This window comes from Nansenia antarctica (genome assembly GCF_963989245.1).
Source record: "Nansenia antarctica genome assembly, chromosome: 18".
Taxonomy (NCBI): Eukaryota; Metazoa; Chordata; class Actinopteri; order Argentiniformes; family Microstomatidae; genus Nansenia; species Nansenia antarctica.
This window is the reverse complement of record NC_137691.1, coordinates 16,108,661-16,113,478: the sequence shown is the minus strand read 5'-3', so window position 1 is coordinate 16,113,478 and position 4,818 is coordinate 16,108,661. Positions and strand designations below refer to the sequence as shown.

The 4,818-nt window shown below is 48.2% G+C and overlaps 1 long non-coding RNA gene across 1 annotated transcript; it reads left to right on the top strand.

Annotated features, from left to right (window-relative positions):
• The first annotated feature begins 481 nt into the window (after positions 1 to 481).
• Positions 482 to 3,376, top strand: LOC308173655. The gene is made up of 3 exons (XR_013937906.1): positions 482 to 643; positions 1,160 to 1,232; positions 2,989 to 3,376. It is a non-coding gene; the product is annotated as an uncharacterized lncRNA (long non-coding RNA).
• The last annotated feature ends 1,442 nt before the right edge of the window (positions 3,377 to 4,818 follow it).

The following is a 4,818-nucleotide window of genomic DNA, read 5'->3' as shown; positions in this document are numbered from 1 at the left end:
TTTCTGCTTTAATGGGATAGAGGCAGTAGATATTGACAGGAAAGATGGGTGAGAGAGAGCAGGGATGACAGGCTCGTTCTGTCCGCGGCTGGATTCGAACCGGCGACCTTGAGATGACATGGCTGACAACACACAATAACGTAGCTTTAAGAAGACAGTTCACGGTCAATAAATATAAAAACGTAGCTTCTCGGGTGCTGGGTGGTGATCTAGCTTTATTGTTATGGATCAACGGTCCAGATCAAGGTTCTGACGTACAGGTCGCACTCGATCTCCCAGTGCGACTGCGACCTTAATAGGCCAGAACCACTAGTGTCCCCCGACGTAACCACTAGACCACGGAGAAGCTAACGGAATTATAACGACTTTTAGGATATTTAAACCTTTCGAACGTTACATCATTTCGAACGTTCAAACCTTTCGAACGTTCAAACCTTTCAAATCACGCGAGAGTTGCAGTCATGTGACGAGACTGCTGCTGTTCTTCCTGCTGCCAGTTAGCTTGGCTCATCGTAGCGCATACTAAATGAACAGACATTAAAACATTAACTCAACTAAGAACACATTAAGCAACACGCCAACATGCTGTCTCGTTTATTAAAGGAGCACCAGGTGAAACAGAACGAGCGAAAAGAACTGCAAGGTCGGTGAGAGGAGAGAAACTCAGGTTCTGTGTGCTAGCAGCTAGCCAGATATGCTAAAAACAAACCGGCTGTCAAACTGTCTGATTATCCTCCATGTTTCTGCCTGAAGGTGTCGCCGTGTTTATGGTTTAGGGTTGGCATACATGTAGCAAACATGATGTGTTTAATATTGTTCGTTGGCATGATACTGCTCCATGGGGTTGTGTTGGGGCTACTGAGCTTTGACATGTTGTGTCTTGGGGTGTGTTCGTAAACACGCTGTGGAAATCTGATCAGCACTCGTGTGATGCCTCTTGTCCAATCGAATTACTTGGTCCCTTTATGAGCGAATTTACGAATGCACCCTTGTTTTGAAATGGCAGCAACGTGTGTGTACAATATATGACTCCATGATACAAAGTGTTTAACTTCCATGCACTGTGTGTGTGTGTGTGTGTGTGTGTGTGTGTGTGTGTGTGTGTGTGTGTGTGTCTGTGTCTGTGTGTGTGTGTTGTGCTTTGATTCGCCCTGCACAGAGAGACGCAGACGTGAGGCAATAACAGCTGCCACCTGTCTGACAGAAGCTCTGGTGGACCACCTCAATGTTGGGTACGTGTGGCAGGACGACAGGGGGACCAGGGTGTTGCTGCTGTTGTTGTTCAGTCCTCCCAACCCTACTACTTATGCAGCTGTTCAACACAGATCAGATTGTCTCATCTGGACTCAGTCTTATACAATTAGTTCAAACTAGAACATGTTACCGAATAGTACACATTATACAACAGTTAGTTCCGACCAAGTCATTTGATTGGACAAGAGGCATTCCATGAGTTACGATATACAGTATAACAGCACTGGGACTTTTAACTATATGTATCACTCCGCTGCACAGATGTTCTACTAAATGACCGCTAATTAGACTACATTGTTTGTGTTCAGGTTACTAGGCAACAGTCCATTTGAAGTTCAGTTGCGGCCTCGTACCTACGACCGAATCACAGCCGTGCTGATATTCAGTATAACACACTCCCTCTCGTGTGATATTGCTTAAATGTACACTGGCAATACTAGCCTATATATTATATTTAATCCTTAGTAGTAGTAGTAGTAGTAGTAGTAGTAAGTAGTAGTAAATCAGCTTAAGGAAGACGAGTGGACTCGACTGCTATTGTTTTGTTATGCCGTTACAACGCTACGTATAGTGTTTTCCCCTTATGGAACGAGGATACCTGGTGGCTGGCAACCTTTGCCATTGAGATGTAGAATTCCACTCTGACAGACATTACACTTTCATTGCTGTCATAAGGTCACCGTCCGAGACAAGGTTACTATTATTATTATTATTATTATTATTATTATTATTATTATTTAGGCTACTCTATATACTCACAGTGAAGCCTTCAGAGGCCTGGAGTGGTCAAGTGGTCTAGCAGTGGTCTGTCAGCATGGATTTAAATCTGGCCCATACTGTCATACCCTCACCCTCACGTATTCTGCGGCCGCACTCTGCGTATGCTGCGGCGTACTTAGATGACATTGATGGACAAAACCACTGCGATCACCGCCGCCCCGTGGCCCAGGACCCGGAAGGACGTGAGGCGGTTCCTGGGACTGGCCAGCTACTACCGGCAGTTTGTGCCGGGGTTCTCGGAGCTGGCCAGCCCCTTTACCAACCTCACCCGGAAGGGGGCCCCGGATCCGGTCCAATGGACTGAGCTGTGCCAAGTAGCGTTCGATGGGATTAAGAACGCCCTCTGTGGGGAGACAGTCTTGTATGCTCCTAACTTTAACATTCATTTTTCTCTGCAGACAGACGCGTCGGATAGAGGGCTGGGGGCGGTGCTGACCCAGCAGGTGGAGGGAGCCGACCGTCCGGTGCTGTACCTGAGCCGAAAGCTGTCGGAGCGGGAGGGCAGGTACAGCACGGTGGAGAAGGAGTGTCTGGTCATTCGGTGGACGGTCGGCGCCCTCCGGTACTACCTGCTGGGGCGCTCGTTCACCCTCTACTCCGACCATGCTCCCCTACAGTGGCTCCACCGCATGAAGGATACCAACACGAGGATCACCCGGTGGTACCTCGCGTTGCAACCCTTCAACTTCACGGTGGTTCATAGGCTGGGGGCGCAGATGGTCGTGGCCGACTTCCTCTCCCGTGATGGGGGGGGGGGGGAGTAGGCTATCGGCCGGTGGTGTCCCCGGCCTCGAACTGGCGGTGGGGGTGTGTGGGGAGCATGGCGCGTTCTGGCCTGCAGAGGGAGCCAGACTGCCGTTGGGGGGGGAATAATGGGCTGATTACGGACAGGTGTCAGTGATCAGACTCGTTATCCCACTGGTCTATTTAACCTGTGTGTGTTTGTTCCCTCAGGAGATGAGAAGGGCAGGAAGTACCTGCCGCACGGAGACGCACTGGGAGAGAGAGAGAGAGAGAGAGAGAGAGCCGCGGCGAGGACGCACGAGATCCCGAAAGGGGGTGAGGTGCGGGGAGCCGGGCAGACGGAGCGGGTCCCGAAAGGGAGAGCAGCGGAGAGAGAGCGAGGGCTCTGCCGGGGAGCGAACGGGTCCCGAGGGGGGGCGTGTCGCCGAGAGTCGGCCAGCGGACCAAGTCCCGAAAGGGGACGCAGCGGGCGTGACGGCAGTGACGGCCGCACGCTGGACTTATTCTTTATTATTTATTATTTTGAACAACGGGCTCAGAACGTCAGTGACGTTGCTGAGCCGTGCTGTAGACAATAAATACCTATTCTGCAACTGTTCCTCTGTGTCGACCTCCCTCTGTGCCTAGAGACTCTTACAAGTTCATAACTGGCAATCAGCATTTCATCAGGTGAACATTTGTTTTCATGATGACATTTTACATGTCCACCTTAATCATTCAACACTCTTTTCTAGAGTGACCTTTGCACAATAAGTGGAGTTGTCTAAATACATATAATCACAATCTTTGCAAGTAGGCTAATCATTGTGCATAAATGCAGGTATTTATGAAGTGCAGGTCCATCACAAGTGTTGGGAAGTGCAATGGTGCCTCTATTCCCACTCTACCTCTATCTGAATTCATTTATTAAATTCAAAGACTCTTTTTTGACACAGCAATTATCAGGCTGAGTTTCCACAAAGGATTGCACTGAGTGCTTTCTGCACATAGCAATTTGCTCGTCCTTTGTCTTCACATGAAGTGATCTTGCACTGTACTGTATTGTTGTCTCTGTGTCCTGTGTGGTATGTCATGTGTCATGTTGTATTTATGATGGATTGAGTGTGTTTTGAATACCTGGCTGCAACCAAATTTCTCCTAGTGGGATAATAACATTTGACTTTGGCAGAGCGTGAGCTGAAACGAGCAATTGAAGGATGGAACCTGGAACAAATCAATGATGTGCTCTCGTTGAAGGGAATCAAGTGGACCTTTAACCCTCCTACCGGATCACATCACGGCGGAGCATGGGAGAGATTAATTCGTTCCATTAGAAAGATTCTTAATTCCACTTTGAGGACACAAAGTCTGGATGAGGAGGGACTCCATACAGTACTCTGCGAAGTGGAATCAATTCTCAATAGTAGACCCCTCACCAAGGAATCCACAGATCCAAATGATTTGGAAGCATTAACACCCAATCACCTTCTGCTTCTCAAAGCCAAACCCTGCTTACCACCTGGTCTGTTTCACAAGGAGGACAGCTATGCATGCCGGAGATGGAAGCAAGTCCAATACATGTCTGATCTGTTTTGGAAAAGGTGGATTAGGGAGTACTTGCCACAATTACAGGAACGACAGAAATGGACAAAGGCCAAGCGGAATTTCATCCCCGGGGACATAGTGCTCATAGTGGATGATTCTGCACCTCGGAATTCCTGGATCATTGGGAGGATCACCGAAACAATTCCAGATAGAAGAGGACTTGTGCGACAAGTCCGGATTAAGACCCGGACCAGCTGTCTCTGCAGGCCTGTGACCAAGATTTGCCTTCTTCAGGAGTCGACGGAGCTGTGAAGGCTAATCTTTTGACATGACTTGGTTCACTCCTAAAGGATAAGTGCTAGTAACCTCTGTCCTAGACTTGACTTGACTCGACTCAAGAAGATCGGATCAAGATCTACAATGGACTAACGGACTATGAACTCCTTGCGCAAAAGAAATTGCAAAGAAAATTGTAATGTATTGTTAATTATTTATGTGTAGTAATTGTAATAATTA